The 24,047-nt window shown below is 41.9% G+C and overlaps 1 pseudogene; it reads left to right on the forward strand.

Annotated features, from left to right (window-relative positions):
* Nucleotides 1–14,635, forward strand: part of LOC119333081 — a 78,708-nt pseudogene extending 64,073 nt beyond the window's left edge.
* The last annotated feature ends 9,412 nt before the right edge of the window (nt 14,636–24,047 follow it).

The following is a 24,047-nucleotide window of genomic DNA, read 5'->3' on the forward strand; positions in this document are numbered from 1 at the left end:
GCGACTAAAGGTCCTCCGCCCCGACGGCCACCTGGCGCCCACGTGGACGGGCCTTTAGTCGCGGTTCTTAAGCAACCGCGACTAAAGGGGGGGCCTTTAGTCGCGCCCGTTCGGTCGCGGTTGCGCAACCGCGACTAATGGCAGTTGCGAACCGCGACCAAAGGCCCTTTTTCCACCAGTGAAGGCCATGTATTAAAATTGTCTAACCCTTACAACACCACCCTTACAAAAGAAGAAAAATAGAAAACATATCCTGGGTTATATCAAGGGTGTCTTCCTTTCGGACTTGTATGGCGTGAGCAAAGCTCGATGTGGCCTTTGGATTTCCAGAACAACCTTGGTAAATCATTCTCTACATTTTTCAAGTGAGTGCTCAATTCCTCAAAAAATAGTCAAATAAATAGTATATGAATACATTTTTTTATTCTTTGATAGAGCACGAAGGGATTGTTTGACGTGAATCCTATACGTGTAATCTATCTATTAATCTATTTCTGTACTAATTAGAGACTCCGTCGATATTCGCACAATTAATCACAAATACGAACTGCTCATCTGGTGGGACCGAATTATTACGGTGCAGATATTTTAAAATTTTGTCACATTAATAAAGATTAAACAGTAATTATAAGCCACCCATCTGGTGGGACTAAGTTATTATCGCGTAGATCAACATAAATAGTCCTTGGCCAGAAGTTTGCTCCATTCTAGTAAATCCAAATAATAATCACTCAAAGCTCTGATGTAAAAATAGAACACTAAAAAATTACGATTCATTCTCTAGTCACAACAATTCAAAAAAAAACTCCCATCTCAATATAGGCACTACACAGTCTCTTCCTCTCCCCATGGTCATGGTCGTTGGCGGAGGCCTTCCTCAACGGTATGGCTGAACTCGATCTGCGGGTGAGGTCAAGACAACGTCTTCGGTCCTAGGGGCTTGGTATAGGGTCTTACATAAGGAAAATAGACGAAAAATGAAGTGAAGGCATAGAACCCATAGACAAAGAGAAGCGAAGTCTGTGTCCCAAGCTACTCACTATGCGCACACGGTTTCGACACTAGATGTTGTTTGTTATTACCAACCATTTGTAGGCGGTTTGATTGTTCTAACTAAACCCGGGCAAACGTCGGGCCGGGCTTGTAAAAGCCCGACCTTCATTTCTCAAGCCCAACCCAGCCCAAAGCCCAAAATACTCTATGTTTTCAAGCCCGAGCCCAGCCCAAAATCAAGCTCGAAAGCCCGGCTCGAACTTTGTTTTTAGTGTACTTACGTGCAAGCTTGGCCCAAATCCCTGAAGCTCGTCCTAAAATACAGATAAAGAGAAGCCCGAGCCTGGCCCGAACTATCTTCCAGGCTGTAAAAGAAGGCCCAAGCCTAGCCCAAATGTTAAGCCTGGCCGGGCCCGACCTGTTCATGCCCGGGCTTAGTTCTAACCACCACCAGTGTCGGCCTCTGCATCACGCGATGCATACAGTCATTTATTAAAAAGTATCAGGTCTCAAAGTATGAGTAACATCTCAAGTTGCCAAACAAGAACCAGAAATCAAACAAATAGCCACAACTAGCAAAATAGGACTGGGCCTAAACACATATCTTATTAATGGACCACCATCTAAATAGGTTGTATGTACCCCGTGCTACCGTCTCTCATTGGTTGCACCCAAAATCCATAAGACCCCCCTCCTATCACACGGTGCAGTAATGACCACTTAGGGATCCAGCTAGTCCTCCTGGTAGATAACCTGCAAAAAGCTTGTGATATTTGTCCTATTAAAAACACAATCATTCTGATAGTTCCAAATAGCACAAACTAATTCATCCCGTAGTATTGGGCTCAACCCTACCTAGCCAGTTACCAAACAAATTGGTGATAATATTAAGAGGAGGTGTGTTCAATGACACTTGTATTGTTCATCACGATAAGTTGGATATGGGGCAAGTGAGAGACAAATGTTGACTCGTTTCACCATGATCACAAAACTACACCGATTACTCCCCTCCCACCTACATTTTAGGCCAACTCTAATAGATACCCTACAAAGTAGAGGAGGATTTGTCCGAGCAAAGTTTTGTGGAGTATATTTTGAAGGAAATATGCCCTAGAGGCAATAATAAAGTTGTAATTTATACTTCCTTGTATCATGATAAAAGCTTATTATTCATGCTAGAATTGTATTAACCGGAAACTTGATACATGTGTGGATACATAGACAAAACACAATGTCCCTAGTAAGCCTCTACTAGACTAGCTCGCTAATCAAAGATGGTTAAGTTTCCTAACCATAGACATGTATTGTCATTTGATGAGCGGGATCACAACATTAAGAGAATGATGTGATGGACAAGACCCATCTGTTAGCTTAGCATAATGATCATTAAGTTTTATTGCTATTGCTTTCTTCATGACTTATACATATTGCTTTGACTATGAGATTATGCAACTCCCGAATACCGGAGGAATACTTTGTGTGCTATCAAACGTCACAAGTAACTGGGTGATTATAAAGATGCTCTACCGGTATCTCCTAAGGTTTTTGTTGGGCTGGCATAGATCGAGATTAGGATTTGTCACTCCGAGTATCGGAGAGGTATCTCTAGGCCCTCTCGGTAATGCACATCATAATAAGCCTTGCAAGCAATGTGACTAATTAGTTAGTTACAGGATGATGCATTATGGCACGAGTAAAGAGACTTGCCGGTTACAAGATTGAACTAGGTTTGAAGATACCGACGACCAAATCTCGGGCAAGTAACACACCGATGACAAAGGGAATAACGTATGTTGTCATTACGGTACGACCGATAAAGATCTTCGTAGAATATGTGGGAACCAATATGAGCATCCAGGTTCCACTGTTGGTTATTGACCAGAGAGGTGTCTCGGTCATGTCTACATAGTTCTCGAACCTGTGGGGTCCGCACACTTAACGTTCGATGACGATTTTGTATTATATGAGTTATGTGATTTGGTGACTGAATGGTGTTCGGAGTCTCGGATAAGATCCCAGACATGATGAGGAGTCTTGAAATGGTCGAGAGGTAAAGATTCATATATTGGATGAAGATATTTGGACACCCTAAGTGTTCCAGGGGTACCGGGTGCATATCGGGTCACCGGAAGGGGTTCCGGGCAACCCCCGGCAACTGCATGGGCCTTAATGGGCCAAGAGGGGGATGGACAAGCCCCTAAGGTGCTGGTGCGCCCCTCTCATATGGGCAGGCTAAATTGGAGTAGAAAAGGGGAAGGAGGAAAGGAAAAAGGGAATAGGATTCCCCCTCCCCCCTCTTCCCTTCCTACACCGAATAGGAATAGGAAAGGGGGGAGGCCGAATTGGGAGGACCCCAAGTAGGATTCCTCCTACTTGGGGTGCCCCCTTGGCTGCCTCTCCTCCCCTCCAACCTATATATATGATGGGGGAGCACCGCTAGAATGCAGACCAACAATTTTTAGCTGTGTGCGGCGCCCCCCCTCCATAGTTTACGCCTCCGGTCATATCTTCGTTGTGCTTAGGCGAAGCCCTGTGCGGATCACTTGACCATCACCGTCACCATGCCGTCGTGCTGACAGAACTCTCCCTCGACACTTTCCTGGATCAAGAGTTCGAGGGACGTCATCGAGCTAAACGTGTGCAAAACTCGGAGGTGTCGTACGTTCGGTGCTTGATCGGTCGGAACGAGAAGTTTGACTACATCAACCGCGTTGTCAAACGCTTCTGCTTTTGGTCTACGATGGTATGTGGACACACTCTCCCCCTCTCATTGCTACGAATCTCCTAGATAGATCTTGCGTGAGCGTAGGAAAATTTTAAATTGCATGCTACGTTCCCCAACAGTGGTATCCGAGCCATGTCTATGCGTAGATGATATGCACGAGTAGAACACAAAGAGTTGTGGGAGGTGATCATCATACTGCTTACCACCAATGTCTTATTTTGATTCGCCGGTATTGTTGGATTAAGCAGCCCGGACCAACCTTACATGACCAGTTTCATGAGACCGGTTCCACCGACACACATGCAACTAGTTTTGCATAATGGTGGCTGGTAGGTGTCTGTTTCTCCAACTTTAGTTGAAAAGAATTTGACTGCGGTCGGTTCTTGTTGAAGGTAAAAACATCAAACTTGATAAATCACCATTGTGGTTTTTGATGGGTAGGTAAGAACGGTTCTTGCTAGAAGCCCGCAGCAGCCACGTAAAACTTGCAACAACAAAGTAGAGGATGTCTAACTTGTTTTTGCAAGGCATGTTGTGATGTGATATGGTCAAGACATGATGTGATATACGTTATTGTATGAGATGATCATGTTTTGTAAAAGTCACTGGCAACCGGCAGGAGCCTTATGGTTGTCTCTTTATTGTATGAAATGCAAACACCATGTAATTGCTTTACTTTATCACTATGTGTTAGCGATAGTTGTAGAAGCAATAATTGGTGAGACGACCACGACGCTACGATGGAGATCAAGGTGTCAAGCCGGTGACGATGGAGATCATGATGGTGCTTTGGAGATGGAGATCAAAGGCACAAGATGATGATGGACATATCATGTCACATATTTTGATTGCATGTGATGTTTATCTTTTATGCATCTTATTTTGCTTAGTATGACGGTAGCATTATAAGATGATCCCTCACTAAAATTTCAAGGTATAAGTGTTCTCCCTGAGTATGCACCGTTGCGACAGTTCGTCGTGCCGAGACACCACGTGATGATCGGGGGTGATAAGCTCTATGTTCACATACAACGGGTGCAACATAGTTTTGCATATGCGGAATACTCGGTTTAAACTTGATGAGCCTAGCATGTACAGACATGGCCTCGGAACACTAGAGACCAAAAGGTCGAACGTGAATCATATGGTAGATATGATCAACATAGAGATGTTCACCATTGAAAACTACTCCATCTCACGTGATGATCGGACATGGTTTAGTTGATATGGATCATGTGATCATTTAGATGACTTGAGGGATGTCAATCTAAGTGGGATTTCTTAAATAATATGATTAATTGAACTTAATTTATCATGAACTTAGTCCTGATAGTATTTCCATATCTATGTTATAGATCAATAGCTCCCATATAGCTCCCTTGTTATATTTTTGATATGTTCCTAGAGAAAACTAAGTTGAAAGATGATAGTAGCAATGATGCGGACTGGGTCCATGATCTGAGGATTATCCTCATTGCTGCACAGAAGAATTATGTCCTCGATGCACCGCTAGGTGACAGACCTATTGCAGGAGCAGATGCAGACGTTATGAATGTTTGACAATCTCAGTATGAGGACTACTTGATAGTTTAGTGCACCATGCTTTACGGCTTAGAACCGGGACATCAAAAATGTTTTGAATGCCATGGAGCATATGAGATGTTCCAAGAGCTGAAAATGATATTTCAGACTCATGCCCGTGTAAAGAGGTATGAGACCTCTGACAAGTACTTTGGCTACAAGATGGAGGAAAATGGCTCAGCCAGTGAGCATGTACTCAGAATGTCTGGGTAGTACAATTGCTTGAATCAAGTGGGAGTTAATCTTCCAGATAAGGATAGTGATTGACAGAGTTATCTAGTCACTATCACCAAGCTACTAGAACTTCATGATAAACTATAATATGCAAGGGATGACGAAAACGATTCCCAGGCTCTTCGCGGTGCTGAAATCGGCGAAGGTAGAAATCAAGAAAAAGCATCAAGTGTTGAAGGTTGACAAGACCACTAGTTTCAAGAAAAAGGGCAAAGAAAAACAAAGGGAACTTCAAGAAGAATGACAAGCAAGTTTCCACTCCTGTGAAGAAGCCCAAAGCTAGACCTAAGCCTGAAACTGAGTGCTTCGACTGCAAACGGAATGGTCACTGGAAGAGGAACAACCCCAAATACTTGGCGGATAAGAAGATGGCAAAGTGAACAAAGGTATATTTGATATGCATGTTATTGATGTGTATTTTACTAGTATTCATAGTAACCCCAGGGTATTTGATACTGGTTCAGTTGCTAAGATTATTAACTCGAAACAGGAATTACAGAATGAACAGAGAGTAGTTAAGGGCGAGGTGACGATGTGTGTTGGAAGTGATTCCAAGGTTGATAAGATCACCATCGCACACTCCCTCTACCTTCGGGATTAGTGTTGGACCTAAATAAATGTTATTTGGTGTTTGCGTTGAGTATGAATATGATTGGATCATGTTTATTGCAATACGGTTATTCATATAAGTGAGAGAATAATTGTTGTTCTATTTACATGAATAAAACCTTCTATGGTCATACACCCAATGTAAATGGTTTATTGAATCTCGATCGTAGTGATACACATATTCGTAATATTGATGCCAAAGATGCAAACTTGATAATGATAGTGCAACATATTTGTGGCACTGCTGTTTAGGTATTGGTGCAAAGCACATGAAGAAACTCCATGCAGATGGGCTTTTGGAATCACTTGATTATGAATCATTTGATACTTGTGAACCATGCCTCATGGGCAAGATGACTAAATCTCCGTTCTCCGGAACAATGGAGCAAGCCAATGACTTGTTGGAAATAATACATATTGATGTATGTGGTCCAGTGAGTGTTGAGCCACGTGGCGGGTGTCGTTATTTTCTGACCGTCACAGATGATTTGAGCATATATGGGTATATCTACTTGATGAAACACAAGTTCGAAACATTTGAAAAGTTCAAAGAATTTTAGAGTGAAGTGGAGAATCATCTTAACAAGAAAATGAAGTTTCTACGATCTGACCGTGGAGGCAAATATTTGAGTTACGAGTTTGGCCTTCATTTAAAACAATGTGGATATTTTCACAACTCATGCCACCTGGAACACCACAGCGTATTTTTGTGTCCGAACGTCGTAACCGTACTTTATTAGATATGGTGCGATCTATGATGTCTCTTACCGATTTACCACTATCGTTTTGGGGTTATGCATTAGAGACAGCTGCATTCACGTTAAATAGGGCATTGCCTAAATCCGTTGAGACGACAACGTATGAACCATGGTTTGGCATGAAACCAAAGTTGTCATTTCTTGAAGTTTGCGGTTGTGGTGCTTATGTGAAATAGTTTCAAACTGATAAGCTTGAACCCAAATCGGAGAAGTGTGTCTCCATAGGATACCCAAAAGAAAATGTTGGGTCCACCTTCTATCACAGATCCGAAGGCAAGATTTTTGTTGCTAAGAATGGATCCTTTCTAGAGAAGGAGTTTCTCTCGAAAGAAGTGAGTGGGAGGAAAGTATAACTTGATGAGGTAATTGTACCTTCTCTCGAATTGGAAAGTAGCTCATCACAGAAATCAGTTACAAATAATGATAATGATCATGAAACATCATATCAAGTTACTAATGAACCTCGTAGGTCAACCAGAGCATGTTCCGCACCAGAGTGGTACGGTAATCCTGTTCGAGAAGTCATGTTACTAGACCATGACGAACCTACAAACTATGTGGAAGCGATGATGAGCCCAGATTCCAATAAATGGCTTGAGGCCATGAAACCCGAGATAGGATCCATGTATGAGAACAAAGTGTGGACTTTGGTTGACTTGCCTGATGATCGGCGAGCCATAGAGAATAAATGGATCTTCAAGAAGAAGACTAAAGTTGATGGTAATGTTACTGTCTACAAAGTTCGACTTGTTGCAAAAGATCTTTGACAAGTTCAAGGAGTTGACTACGATGAGACCTTCTCACCCGTAGCGATGCTTAAGTTTGTCCGAATCATGTTAGCAATTGCCGCATTTTATAATTATGAAATCTGGCAAATGGATGTCAAAACTGCATTCGTTAATGGATTTCTCAAAGAAGAGTTGTATATGATGCCAAGGTTTTTGAGTCACCGAGTCAAGCCAAGTCGCCAAGGCTGCGGCTAGTGGCTTGCTGGCTTGAGTCAGTGACTTGCCTGGACTAATCGCCCCAAGTCGCCATGGCAGTACAGTGCACTCCCGCACCTGTTTCCCTTCTTTGCATAGCCCATTAATGCTAGATAAGCAAAGTTATCAAGCCAAACAGGCCCAGCACGGCCCAGCTAACCACTCCCGGCCCTCATCCACTCGCTAAACCTAGCGCTGCCATCCCACACTCCTTCATCCGCGCCTCTCCCCTCGAACTTCTTCCTCTGCGCCGCCGGTGAGGAGAGGCGGCGCCTCCTCCCCCGCCTCCTCTCCATCCCCCGCCTCCTCCCCAGCCTCACCCGCCTGCAGCTTCATCTCCTCCTACCCCGCCTTATTCTGCGCCGCCGCAGCCTCGCTCGAGGTCACGGCCGTCGCCACGGAGGTCCAGCCGCCGTCGATCTGAAGGGGGTGCGTCGCCGGCGAGCTGCGGCGGCGGTTCCTAGGTCACGGCCGCGAGCGTCATGGCTTCCTCTCCTCCCGAGCTCCCTCCCTTTTCCTCTCTCTGTCGAGCCAGAAAGTCAATTAATCGACTAATCGCAGCGGTTAATCGCAGAAAATCGCTGTTGAGCCAGCGAGTCGGGCGACTCGCTCCGCGAGCCAAGTCTCCCGCGCAAGCCAGTCACAGCGCGACGACTAGGCGATTAGTCGGTGACTAATCGGCGACTCAAAAACCTTGTATGATGCAACCAGAAGGTTTTATCGATCCTAAAGGTGCTAACAAAGTGTGCAAGCTCCAGCGATCCATTTATGGACTGGTGCAAGCATCTCGGAGTTGGAATATACGCTTTGATAATGTGATCAAAGCATATGATTTTATACAGACTTTTGAAGAAACCTGTATTTACAAGAAAATGAGTGGGAGCTCTGTAGCATTTCTAATATTATATGTGGATGTCATATTGTTGATTGGAAATGATGTAGAATTCCTGGAAAGCATAAAAATATAATTGAACAAAAGTTTTTCAATGAAATACCTCGGTGAAGCTGTTTATATATTAGGCATCAAGATCTATAGACATAGATCAAGACGCTTAATTGGACTTTCACAAAGCACATACCTTCATAAAGTTTTGAAGAAGTTCAAAATGGATCAGTCAAAGAAAGGGTTCTTGCCTGTATTACAAGGTGTGAAGTTGAGTAAGACTCAAACCCCGACCACGACAGAAGATAGAGAGAGAATGAAAGTCATTTCCTATGCCTTAGCGATAGGTTCTATACGATATGTCATGTTGTGTACCAGACCTATTATGTACTTTGCCATGAGTTTGGCAAGGGGGTACAACAGTGATCTAGGAGTAGATCAGTGGACAACGGTCAAAATTATCCTTAGAGGACTAAGGAAATATTTCTCGGTTATGGAGGTGATAAAGAGTTCGTCATAAAGAGTTGCGTTGATGCAAGTTTTTACACCGATCCAGATGACTCTGAGCCACAATCTGGATACATATTGAAAATGGGAGCAATTAGCTAGAGTAGCTCCATGAAGAGCATTGTAGACATAGAAATTTTCAAAATACATACGGATCGGAATGTGGCAGACCCGTTGACTAAACTTCTCTCACAAGCAAAACATGATCACACCCTAGTACTCTTTGGGTGTTAATCACATAGCGATGTGAACTAGATTATTGACTCTAGTAAACCTTTTGGGTGTTGGTCACATGGCGATGTGAACTATGGGTGTTAATCACATAAAGATGTGAAATATTGGTATTAATCACATGGCGACGTGAACTAGATTATTGACTCTAGTGCAAGTGGGAGACTGAAAGAAATATGCCCTAGAGGCAATAATAAAGTTGTTATTTATATTTCCTTATATCATGATAAATGTTTATTATTCATGCTAGAATTGTATTAACCGGAAACTTGATACATGTGTGGATACATAGACAAAACACAATGTCCCTAGTAAGCCTCTACTAGACTAGCTCGTTAATCAAAGATGGTTAAGTTTCCTAACCATAACATGTGTTGTCATTTGATGAACGGGATCACATCATTAGGAGAATGATATGATGGACAAGACTCATCCGTTAGCTTAGCATAATGACCGTTAAGTTTTATTGCTATTGCTTTCTTCATGACTTATACATATTCCTTTAACTATGAGATTATGAAACTCCAAAATATCGAAGGAATACCTTGTGTGCTATCAAACATCCGAACGTAACTGGGTGATTATAAAGATGCTCTACATGTATCTCCGAAGGTGTTTGTTGGGTTGACATTGATTGAGATTAGGATTTGTCACTCCGAGTATCAAAGAGGAATAGCTGGGCCCTCTCGGTAATGCACATCATAATAAGCCTTGCAAGTAATCTATCTATACCTATACCTATACTAATTTTAGACTTCCTAGAAATTTCCACGTTAATCAGTAATTATGAGCTGTTAATCTAGTGGGACCAAGTTATTATGGTCTAGATTAACCCATGTAGTCCTCAATGTTGGATTGTTTTTCATTCTTATTACAAGGCCCACAATGCTTACACGGTTGCTGATAAAAGTCAAACAAGAAAAAAAACAGAAGAAAAAATTCCTTGGAAAGCCATGCTTTCACGTACAATTGGGAAAATAGAAGGAAAAAACAAGAAACCAAAACAGATACGATCTAACAACTATCTCAATCTTTCATTCAAAAATAAAACTCCTATCTCAATCTATCTAGCTACTCCACGTCTATTCCTCCCTGATTTATTACGGTGTAGATCAGCCCATATAATTCTCGCTTGAATGTTTGCTCTATTGGAAAAAAAATCTACGTTAATCCTAGAGAAAAAGTTAAATTGTCCATCCGATTTCTATGTTAGTTATGTATAGACATGAAAAGGAAGGTAAAAAAAGCTCGCAGAACCTCCCTCCCGAAACCCTTCCCTCCCCAGCTTATGTGGAATCCATGGCCCATCGTTGGCAGTCTAGGCTGACTTTTCCCAATCTTCTTCCTCACGAACAAAGAAAGATGCAATTTTTGCAAGTCTGATTCCTATTTCATTTGGTATCTTCACCCATTCATCTCTACCACCTTATCTCTATTCCTAATCTATTCTGTATCTTGACCCGTTGACCCTAATGTTTCTTATATTAGATCATCTCTTCCTAGGGTGCATGGTTGTTAGAATCGTGATTCTGTTATACGATTCTACGACTTTACGATCCAAACTTACCCATCTGACACTAGTAGAAAACAGGGCTTTGGTCACGGGGCAATATTCACATTAGTCTCGGTTCAAGCACGAACCGGGACTAATGTGAGCATTGGTCCCGGTTTGTGCGGCTAAGGCATTAGTCCCGGTTCACCTGAATCCTTTAGTCCCGGTTTGAGACACGAACCGAGACTAAAGGGTGTGATGCCCTTTAGTCCCGGTTTGTATCTCAAACCCGGTTTGAGACACGAACCGGGACTAAAGGGTGCGATGCCCTTTAGTCCCGGTTTGTCTCTCAAACCGGGACTAAAGGTCCCATTTTCAAACTCTAACCCCCCCCCCCCCCGGTGGATCGCCTTTTTTGTTTTCAAAAAATCAAAAGAAAATGATAAAAACTTCAAAAAATAAAATCCTTCGAGAGGTAGTTATATTACTACATCTACTAGTTAGGAAAATTTAAAAACTTAAATTGGGACATGTTTTGCAAAAAATGTAGGAAAAATGTAAAACGGCTATAACTTTTGCATACGATGTTGGAAAAAAACGTATAATATATCAAAATGTTCGGAACGAAAATCCGCATCCGATGGAGACGGCCTACGGCCTGTTTGCAAATTTTTAGAATCCTCAAATTCTAAAAAAAAAAGTTATGCTCAAATTTCAGTTTTTTTAATTTTTTGTTAAATCTGGTCAAACTATGGTCAAACTACTTATTCAAGAAGTATTAGTGTTACTAAATAATTATTCAATAATATTAGTGTTACTAAATAATTATTTTTGTTTTTTTGAATTTTGGTCAACTATGGTCAAACTGTGGTCAAACTACTTATTCAAGAAATATTAGTGTTACTAAATAATTATTGATTTTTAGAACAATAGTTTCAAACTCAAACAGTGAAATGTGTGACTTCATGCTCAAGCTAAATTCCTGAGGGTTAATAGGATTGACATCTTACTATTGTCAGGAAAACAACAAGTGCAGACTTGGAAACGAGGGAGAATAGAACCCGGAAGTTAAGCGTGCTCAGGCTGGAGTAGTGAGAGGATGGGTAAACGTTCGGGAAGTTAGATGATTTGGAATGATGAGGGGTGATTAGAGATTAAAGGTTAAATTGAGCAGTGATGAGGGGTGATTAGAGGTTAAAATAATTCAGAAATTTGAAATTTAAAAAAATTCAAAAAAAATCATAAAATTTTCCTTTAGTACCGGTTGGTGTTGCCAACCGGGACTAAAGGTGGACCTCCAGGCAGTGGCCACGTGGAGGGCCTTTAGTCCCGGTTCCAGTTAGAACCGGGACTAAAGGGGGAGGCTTTAGTACCGATCCTTTAGTCCCTGTTCCAGAACCGGGACTAAAAGGCCCTTATGAACCGGGACTAAAGGCCCTTTTTCTACTAGTGTGATTCTACGATTTTAGTTCATAAAATCTACGTTTCTACGATCCTGGTAGTGAAGATTCTATGATTTACGATTCTACCATCAGAGCTCCGATCCGATTCGAAATCGCGATTCTGACAACCTTGCTAGGGTGTGATCGCGCAAGTGTAAGATCCATCGACATTCAGTTATTGACAGATCAATTCCATGATGTATTTTGTATCTTCACCCGTTCATCTCTATCACCTACCAAGTCCCTAATCTATCTCATAACAGATCATCTCCTCTACGGGTGCGATCATGCAGGAAGTAGAAGATCCATCAGCATCTATTCGTGGGGCACGGTTTTGCTTCTTCTATCCGCACTTCAAGTGGTGATGATTCATGTATTGATAGATGCTGATAGATGCACGTGCTCAGATCGATCAACCAAAGGGAAGATTCAAATAGTTTTTTTTTGCAATAAGCATGCTTAGATCAATTCCGTCAAAGGTGATGCATGTGATGTGATTATGCATGGAGCGCTCGATGTTCTTCCTATTCCCATGTTATGTGCCAAAATCTTGCATAATTTGTCCGCTCTTCAAGTACCATAGCAAACTCAGATTATTTCTTCTCATGTGGAATGTTCAATCCTAGCAGAATTCTTTGATTCTCATTATTGACCTATGTGTATAATAACCAGTATGATTCTTTTGCATACATGAGTAGATGATGATGTTCCAGCAAAAAAATGCAAGATTCAAATTGCATTTTTTGCTAATATGCTCAGATCAGTTCCGTTGATGGGGATTCATGTAGTGCGAATAGTAATGGAGCCGTGACTGTTCTTCCTATATATATATATATATCTATATATATATATATATCTATAACTAATATTAAAGGAAGGAAGCTTTGATAGTTCTCCATACGTCATCCCTTTGTATCCATTGATTTTACGTTTATCACAAAGATTATCGGCTAAGATTTAATAGAAGCATGTCTCCATTTTTGCCTGGTCTTTGACCGATTTTGATCGGCCCTCGCTCGCCTTCACAAAATCACGATGGAAAAATTGACGCCGTCAAGATTCACCTAGAAAGATCCGGTGCACGAAGGTCATTCTCGGCAAATAAGAGTCAGAGTCGAGTGACACAACCCCATGGTACTGCCACGCCGGCGGTGCGCCGTCTGTGCCGTTGCCATGGGCCAGGCACGAGTTCGACCTGGGCGGCTCCTCAGTGCCAGCCCCATGCCAATCGTTTGGTCGAGTGTTTGTGTTCGGCCTTGCGGTCACGGCGCGCCGTTGCAAGTTCTACTGGTCGATCCGCGGCCACGCGGCATGTAATTATGGCTTTCCCTAGGCTGTCAGCATATCTCGATCTATGCTGTTGGCCCCAACAAAAAGCCGTCGGCATAGAATAGGACGTCGACTTAGGGCTTTATTCCGGTAGTGGTCGCGAGGAAGCTGGGCCTCGGCGGCGTTGGCCTCGGCATGCCTCTAGTAGTCAGGCGCATCCACCTGATTAGCGCCTACGTGCAGCACCTCCGGGCCATCATCAAGGAGTGTGTGGCCCACCCGACATGCTGCGACACGCAGCTCGAGGGCTTCAAGGTCATTGTGAGCGTCGGCAACGGCTGTGGCGGGTTCTTTGCGTGGGACGTGCTGGAGAAGCTGGGCACCAACACGACCGACAACCTGCACCTGGAGCTCGACGGCATGTTCCCGAACCATATGCCCAACCCGGAGACGCAAGGCCATGTCGCTGACCCGCCGTGCGGTGCTGACCCGCGGCGCCGACCTCGGCGTGGTGTTTGACACAGGCGTGGACCGAAGCGGCGTGGGGGCTGCCATCAATCGGGGCGGCCTCATCGCGCTCACCTCCGCCATCATGCTGGGGGAGCACTCGGGGATGACGGTGGTGACAGACACGTGGTCAGGCGACGGGCTCACGCGGTTCATCGAGGCGAGGAGCGGGCGGCGGCTACGGCAACGTGGTCGACAAGGGCGTGCAAGTCAACGCGGACGGCGTGAAGACGCACATCACGGTGGAGATTTGGAGACCACACGGCACGGCGCGCTCAGGCAGAACCACTTCCTCGACGACTGCGCGTACATGATGGTGAAGATCATCATCCAGAAGGTTCGGATGAGGCTCGCCGTGTTGGAGGGCAGGGTCGGCAGCCTCATCCGGGACCTCGAGGACCCTGATCGAGTTTGCCTCTGATGTATGGTACTTTGCCAAGGTAAATTTAGAATTTTTCATATGTCTTCACAATTGAGCACAGGCGATGTTTATGTTTGATCGATGTTGATTCTGCAACAGTGTGCGGACCTGTATGAAGTATCTTGTTGCGCATGTTTGATTCCCACCAATTAATTGCTTGCTGAATGCTCTGGCTATATTCTACTTCGAATATATCTATATACACCCATATGTAGTCCACATTCAAATCTCTAAACGGACTTATATGTAGTAACGGAGGGAGTAGCTGATTAGATGATGCATGCATATCTCACGAGATGATGGATGCATATCTTGGGCTTAAAGGTACTATTGTGCATGTCTATTTTCCCTTTGTATATTATTATATTTTTGTGCCATCAAACACTGCTGCGTTAATGTATATCTTTTGATTATTTACAGGGAAATACCTAATTCTTAGTCCAGTGGTAGAACATGTCTGTTAGGTCTCAGGCTCCTAGCTCATCTCGCTTCAGTCTGAAATCATATCAGGTTCAAGGAGTAACTTCTGCGAAAAAATAGGTTTAGGAGTAGCACTAGCACCTCTGCAGCAGCAGCAAAAGGATCAAAACCACCTTCTTCAGCATCCTACTCGGCAAGAAAAAAAAGGCAAAAAGACTTGCTTCCAGAAAAAAAACATAAAGAATTCTTCAAGCACCAAATTGGAACAGATTCCCTTGAGAAGTGAGCTTGATGGTATCAGGCGGTCAGCTTCTCTTCTAAGTTGAGGCAGGGTTGCATCTTCAATCTATGATACCCAAATGAGAGGGAAAAGAAAATATATCGAGGAATATAAATTGGCATACATTTTTTTAGGGAAATAAATTGGCATACATTATTAACAACCTCCAAATTTTATCTGGTCTCATTGCCAGTTCAACACTTCTTTCTTGATGCAACGGCTGATATATGGTTGTTTTGCATGGCTGTGTTAGTAAACCTTTATGCAAATTAATATTAATCTCTTGTTCTCTAATAAGTATACTAGGACGCTCATTTGAACAGACCTAATATGTATATGCACTTGGATGTCTCAAAACAAACAATATATGTGCAAAATTAATATATAACACTGGTATTTGTATTGCAAATAAGATTTGTAATCTTTATCACTTTAGCGCATAATGTGTTGTCATTCATTGCAACTACATCACAGACGCACAAAGGGACAGAGAAGATAAGCGGCGACACGAATGGGATGCCATGTTGAAATAGAGAATATAGACTGTGTATGTGCGCAATGGTCTTATGTCAAGCATATTGGGCTAGAAGAGTGTGATGTTTTTTTCTCCCGTTGCAACGCACGGGCATGTTTGCTAGTTCCCACCTATGTGCTTAAATCTTGAAGAAATTTGTCAGCTCTTCAGGTAACGTAGCGACCTCAGATTTATTCTTCTCATGTCAAAGGTTCAATCTTAGCATTTTTATAACTGATCTATGTGGATAGTAACCGATATGACTGTTTTGCATCCATAACTCCATGGGGTGATGTCAGACCTATCTTGAACTTACGTAGGTAGATGGAAAAAAAAAGTAAGGACTGTGATATTTGGCACACGTGTGCCATATAAACAACACTGCCACACCTCTATTTATTTCATTTTAAAGTACCATACGATCCCTCGTTCTTTGACCTTGCCTCTTCCCAAATGATCCCACAGGCTCGCCTGAGAAACCTGCTTCTCCCGCACATCTCGGGCACTCACCCCTAGAAAACTGTCACTTCTTCACGTCTACCACATGATTTCTTCTCAGAACAATGTTACCATGATATTCATATGCAAGTTATCAGGCCTGTGTTGCATAACTTGCCTTGCTATTTACATAGAATGTATCAGGTACTATGCTTCAACAACTACACCCTTTCAAAGTTACCACTTGTACACAAGTTATAAGGTTTTGATGTGTAAAATACCGTGGTACTTACACATAAGTTATCAGGGTATATGTACATCAACCTCCCTCCGGTCAAAGTTACCATGGGGGATTGTACATGAGTTACCGGGTCTACGGTTCGTATATTATCATGGTACTTGCACCTAAAAACGTGGGTGTGTTTCGGTAGCTTTTTCCATAGGTAAAAAATTACCATGATGTTTTTGCGTAACTTATCACGCCTATAGCACGTGTGCCCCTCATGGCACTAAACATTATGTGACTTTCCCGTGGGACGCCATGTGTTGTGTTCATCCAAGAGGCCCATGCGTGAGGCAAGTGTTTGCTTTTAACAACTTATATATTTTCCTTTGGTAAAAAAGTTACCATCATGTTTATATTGCAAGTTATCGGTTATGCGGTGCTTATATTATCATGTTATTTACACAAAATTTATTGGGGATGTTTTGAACAACTTTTTCCCGGGGCAAAAAGTTATCATGGTGATTCTAGGTAACCTATCAAGCCCACAATGCTTAAAATATCATGCTATTTACACAAAATTTATCAGGGATATGTTTCAGCAACAAATCCCCCCCCCCCTCCACGGGTCAAAAACTTATCATGGTGTTTAGTTATCGCAGTGCATATGTTTTTATACTATTTACACATCAAAATGCGAGGGGAGGGAGGTATATTACCGTGCTATTTACACAGAAGATACCGGAGTATCTTTTCAAAAAAAAATCCCTACGGTCAAAGTTACCATGGTGTTTCTACCTCAGTTATCAGATGTGCGCTGCTTATATTACCATCTATTTACGCATAAATTATCAGGTATCTTTTCACATTTATTTTCCCCAATGGTTAAAGTTATCATGATGTTTGTATCTAAACTATCAGGTCTATGGCGTGAATGTTATCGTGCTATTTACAGAAATTACTGGGGGGCGGGTTCAACAAATTTATTCCCAATGATCAAAGTTACCATGATGCTTGAAACAAAAAGTTTTTCAGTGCTAACATATTAAAGGCAAAAACATGTCGAAAACAGTATTTCCCTTAGAATGTTCAACAATGAGTGTCATAGGTGAGGTGGTTAGCTCCCTTTGTTAATTACCTGCAGACCAGAGATCAAATCCTAGTCTAAGCATTATTTTTGCTGAAAATCGAGAAGACATGTGGGGCCATAAATGACGATTGCGAAAATTAGGAAGGCACGAGCGGGTGTGCCCGATAAAATCGGGGAGGACATGCGGGAAAGGAAAGAAATCGGAGGAGGACGTGAGGGAAAGGAAAGAGATCGGGAGGTCATGCGGAAAAGGAAGGAAATCGGGAGTGAATTGATGGCGTTGGATGCGTGTGGCAGTTTCGCAATCTGCCACACGGTTGCCATATACATATTTCGAAAAAGTAATGCGAGTTGCGATTTGGATAACATGAATAATAGCACACTTTTTTTTTGCTCTTTTTGCAATGAACCGATTACTTCTCTGAATATGTATGTCTCTGTCTAGGAACTCTGTCAACATATTCTTTCTCGCAGGACATTGCGGCAACAACTTCTCCAGAATTTCACTTGGAAATGCCAGCGACATCAAAGGTACCTCGCTCAAGCCTCTTGTGTGGACACGCATGCATGTTGTCGTGGGAAACAGTTTCGCGCTTGAACAAAATAGACACCCCGTCAACTGCACTGCGCGAGCTTCTCCTACAAACTGCATCTCACCAATCAGTTTGCCTAGGATAAATCTTCTGTAAAAATATTTATAGGAACAAATGTACGTCAAATTATCTCTCTGATATTTCATCATATTGAAAACGGCAATGGCCGTATGCAGAACCTTACGTGAGAGTATGAGAAGCAAAGAATGAATAATCAAGGCAAAAATAGCCACACTTTGAGATGCATTATTAATCAGTAATGGCAATATGGATAGTCTTCGGTTGGTCCTCTGGAGGTACGATGATTTTTTTCAATTAGTCGACACCGTATGTACATGTATTGCAGCGAGAAGAGCATGTTTTGGAACATGGAATAGAGGTCGGTGTTGCAAGTGCAGATGGTTGTCGGGAAGCACCGGTCGGATGTTGACCAGGGTCTCGAGCGCATGGTGGAAGAAATGGAGGAAATAGCTACAGGGCACCAGGAGGCGCAGATACAGGACGCTCATGTGTGTTTCTGCATATCTCTTCATCTACTAGCTAAGAGACACACTATGATGCTCCTAACCTATATTTACTATTGCACTGTTCGCTATAATCACATTGACTCCATGTTGTCCTGTACCGGAAGATGTATATGATCATGAATGCCTTTCACGAGTGTCTTTTAAATGTTCTACACGCTTCTCTCGCCATATAATATATTGTATTTTTTGGAGCCTTATTAGCACTGAGAAAACTAGAAGTAATTCATTAATGTTTAACTGACTACTTCTAATGTTCCTCTGCATGTTTTTTGCAATATTTTATCTTTATTTATCAAGCTTTGTTTTGATGAGCACAAACACTCGCCCTGCAGTATACTTTCACCAGGTCGCGTGCTGTAGAAGGATCATCTTTCTCTCTTCTCTCTGGGTCGTTTGCTCCAGTCACTTTTGTAAATCTAATAATTCACACCTCTATCTATTTACTATATATTTTCATGTTGTATCCTTACGAGCAAAGCGGTGGAAACTTATTCATTTGTGGCTACCTTAGTAGCTAGACATAAACATGGGAACATAATTTATATCCTTCCAAATAACTCTATTCTTTCCTCATCGTCTTTTGCTTCTGTTTTTTAGATTATAAAGTACTTATTTTATATAGATATATCAGTACTAGAGAAAATCCTACCAGTAGCGCTGGTTTTTGAGCTATCAGTAGCGCGGGCACCAGCGCTATTGCTACGACGCTACAGTTATTTTGTAGCAGTAACGCTTGTTTAGGCCAGCGCTACTGGTAAGTTCAGATACTAGTAGTGTGGCACTGGAAAGCGCTACTGGTAAATGAGCGATGCTGGTATTATTTTGGCCCGTGCCACTGCTAAAATTTATGGGTTTTTTTTCGTATTTTGACGTTGTACATGTTTAAACAGATATATATTTTATACAATAACAGCTCATCATGAACTAGTCTGTTTAAATAGCATATTCATTACCACTTGTCATCACCATCAAACAATGTTCGTCAATGAGACATCATATAACAAGTTGGTCATTAGTCATAATCACAACTCCTCCTCCTCATCATCAACCCTAACACATTGTAGCACATAATAACACATTCTAGGTAGGACCTACTCCTCTCATAGGACCTACTCTACCCTCTCTTAAGTAAAATATCATAAAACAACATAGGCATTGACTCTCATTAAGGAAAATGGACTCTCCATAATAAAGAACGGAGATCATCCTGTCTCCAAGTCTTGACTTACGCACAATGTTGCTTCCAAGTAGCTCTCTACGATGGTCGAATTTTTTTTTGAAATCATTTATTATCATGGCTTCCTCGCTTTTAGAAATCCGGCATGGACAAGTGTGATGTGGAAACTGCGGCTGACCTGGCCGTGTTGGCCGTAAGCTCATAACATCAACGCGACCTCTCGGCAACATCAGATAAGTCACACATTCCATCGGTATTTTCTATTCAAAAACATAGTAATAACTTTGTAGTTAGCAATGTAGTTTAGTTTTAGAAGAATTTATGCAAAAGATGCACGGATGTCGTAATAGTAGAAAATCTTACCATGCTATCTCCATTGATGTTACCGTAGTTCAACACATGCACTAGTGGCACGTATTGACCATAATGTGGAGGAGTTTGATAATAGCTATTGTAATTCTCAAGATCAGTAAAAAATGCGATAAGACCATCTTTCTCCTTATAAGTTAATTGTGCTTCATCATTGTAGTAGTAGGTTTTGTCTACCATCTTCCGTATATTTTTTGAAGAATGAAAATAAGTTGTCAATGGAAATAAGCTATCAACTATTTTGAAATAAACAATATAAACTATTTAACAAATATGTTTGAGAAACTTACTAAGCGGTAGAACTGGAAGCGTGTCAACAAGGACCCAAATGGTCATATTCTTTTCATCGATGTCAGGATCACCAAGATCGAAGGTGAGAAGCATACCCTCATGAAAATCATACGCCTTGCAAAGTGCTTCCCAATTCAGGCAACCAAAATTGGATGAGTTCATAGCATTATTTAGATTTACAGCGAAATCATAACCATGATGGGTCCTTAGTTGAATTATCTTTGTATCAATGCTTTCATGATCTTCAAAACCCATATTCTCCAAGATATAGCATCTTGCATGTCATGGGATAAGCTAGTCGAATTGTAAAAGACGGAAATTACACGTTGAAGAAGTAGAGAAATCGTGAAAAAAATAACAAAAAACACTTGTCGTCGTTGCGTACTGTTTCAACATCGAAGGTCTCTTGGAGCTTGATGCTGAAGCGCCGACCTTCTACCAGGTGAGACTTGTCGCATAGACTGCGCTCATTTTCACAGTACTCGCACATAGCGAATTCCCTTTCGTCGTCAGACATTTCCTAATAGGTAATTAATAATCCATCATCGAATACATATATAGTAGTTTGTAGCAAAGATCGTCATGTAACAACTAAAACACCTAAAATTTGTAGTTTGTAGTAGTTTGTAGCAAAGATCATCATCGTACCTAGTTTGTAGCAAAGATCATCATATAATCCATCATCGAATACATATATACTAGTTTGTAGCATAGACCGCGCTCATTTTTTGCATTCAATAATCAAATAACTAATAGGTAATTAATAATCCATCATCGAATACATATATAGTAGTTTGTAGCAAAGATGATCATATAATATCACTAATACATCTCGAATAATAGCTCCTCTAGGTTCAGTGGGCCGCGGTGGACACCAAAAGAGAAGGAACCATCACAGGATCATAGCTCCGGTGAGATCCTTGAAGAATCTGCCAGGTATTGGAGACCTACCGTCCGCCAACGCAACCATGTAGCGGCTGGACGTGCGTGTCCTCCTCCGTGACACGGTGCTGTACCATCTGCACTGGGGACTTGAGCCTCTGCACCGATGCAGGCCCACATGACCACTACCAAAAACGCTCCGGGTCGACGATGGGCTGGCTCCTCACACTAGTAGAAAAAGGGCCTTTAGTCCCGGTTCATAAGGGCCTAAAGGAAATTTTATGATTTTTTTTGAAACTTTTTTTTGAAATTTTTTTAGATTTTTTTTAATTTCAAATTTCTGAATTGTTTTAACCTCTAATCTCTAATCACCCCTCATCACTGCTCAATTTAACCTTTAATCTCTAATCACCCCTCATCATTCCAAATCATCTAACTTCCTGAATGGTCACCCATCCTCTCACTACTCCAGCCTGAGCACGCTTAACTTCCGGGTTCTATTCTCCCTCGTTTCCAAGTCTGCACTTGTTGTTTTCCTGACAATAGTAAGATGTCAATCCTATTAACCCTCAGGAATTTAGCCTGAGCATGAAGTCACACATTTCACTATTTGAGTTTGAAACTATTGTTCTAAAAATCAATAATTATTTAGTAACAATAATATTTCTTGAATAAGTAGTTTGGCCACAGTTTGACCCTAGTTTGACCATATTTGACCAAAATTCAAAAAACTAAAATAATTATTTAGTAAAACTAATATTTCTTGAATAAGTAGTTTGACCATTGTTTGACCACAGTTTGACCACAATTTGACCATAGTTGACCAAAATTCAAAAAAACTGAAATAATTATTTAGTAACACTAATATTCTTGAATAATTATTTAGTAACACTAATACTTCTTGAATAAGTAGTTTGATCATAGTTTGACCAGATTTAACAAAAATTCAAAAAAAACTGAAATTTGAGCATAACTTTTTTCCTTTTAGAATTTGAGGATTCTAAAAATTTGCAAACAGGCCGTAGTATGCAAAAGTTATAGCCGTTTTACATTTTCCCTACATTTTTTGCAAAACATGTCCAAATTTAAGTTTTTACATTTTCCTAACTAGTAGATGTAGTAATATAACTACCTCTCGAAGGATTTTATTTTTTGAAGATTTTATCATTTTCTTTTGATTTTTTCGAAACAAAAAAGGCGATCCATGCGGGGGAGTAGAGTTTGAAAATGATACCTTTAGTCCCGGTTTGAGACACAAACCGGGACTAAAGGGCATTGCACCCTTTAGTCTCGGTTTGTGTCTAAAACCGGGACTAAAGGTCTAATCTTTAGTCCCGGTTTGAGACACAAACCGGGACTAAAGGGCATCGCACCCTTTAATCCCGGTTCGTGCCACAAACCGGGACTAAAGGGCTCAGGTGAACCGGGACTAATGCCTTAGCCGCGCGAACCGGGACCAATGCTCACATTAGTCCCGGTTCGTGACTGAACCGGGACTAATGGGCTGACCCGGCCTGGACCTTTGCCCCCTTTTCTACTAGTGTCACTAAGCTGTGCTCAACAGAAGGTAGCACAACCCAGTACCAGCCCGATGGAACCCAGTCCCGGACATGGCCCTGTGCTCAAGCAGGCCTCCTCCGCCGAGTCGACGACAAGGATGCGGGATAAGCATCGTCGATGTCGAGAACAAAATACTTAATGAAAAAAATTAATAAACACTTACCAAAATTTGGCATGACCTTTGCTAAAAGCAGGACATATCGAGCGCCTGAAATTTACTAGAACGTAAACGAATCGACATTTCTGGCAAAATATAGGCCACTCGGAAAAATATGACATGTCCAAAATGTGACATGTTCAAAATATGACATGTCCACTGCAAATTTGCATATAACAGGAAAAATTATTTTAACTGAAAAAATAACAACAATTGCTTTAACTAAAAAATACCTAGAATTCTGTTAACTATACCTAAAACAATTAAAACACCTAAAATTTTGTTAACTACACCTAAAACAACTAAAACACCTAAAATTCTGTTAAATACACCTAATATAAAACACCTAAATCTATTAACTACGCCTAATTAAAAACCTAGCTAAATTTCTGTCATAACTTTAAAACCTAGCTAAATTTGAAAACTTAGAGTTCATACGAATTAACTAGGGTTCATACTACCTAATCTGTCCTAGCTAGGGTTTGATCATAACCTACATTATTTTAAGAACCTACACTTTTTCAACTATATAGGATTCAAAATAACTACTCTCTAATAACTATAACTAGGGAGGGAGGAGGAGGAAGGAGGGAGGAGGAAGGAGGGAGGAGTACCTCTTGGTGGAGGAGGGCCGGTGGGGGGGGCATGGGAGGAGGGCCGGCGCGAGGGGGGAGGATGGCCGGTGCGGCGGGCGGCCGGCAGGGGAGGAGGGCCGACGCGGGGAAGGGCGGCCGACGGGAGAAGAGGGCCCGCGCGAGGGAGGACGGCTGGAGTAGGACGCGAGGGCGGCGGCCGGATCGGGGGATTGAGGGATTCTGAGTGTGTGAGTGTGAGTGAGTGAGAGGGAAGGGGCGCGCGGGCCGGCGTGGGAGGAAGCAGAGGTGAGCTTAG

This window comes from Triticum dicoccoides, chromosome 7A (assembly GCF_002162155.2).
Source record: "Triticum dicoccoides isolate Atlit2015 ecotype Zavitan chromosome 7A, WEW_v2.0, whole genome shotgun sequence".
NCBI classification, from domain to species: Eukaryota; Viridiplantae; Streptophyta; class Magnoliopsida; order Poales; family Poaceae; genus Triticum; species Triticum dicoccoides.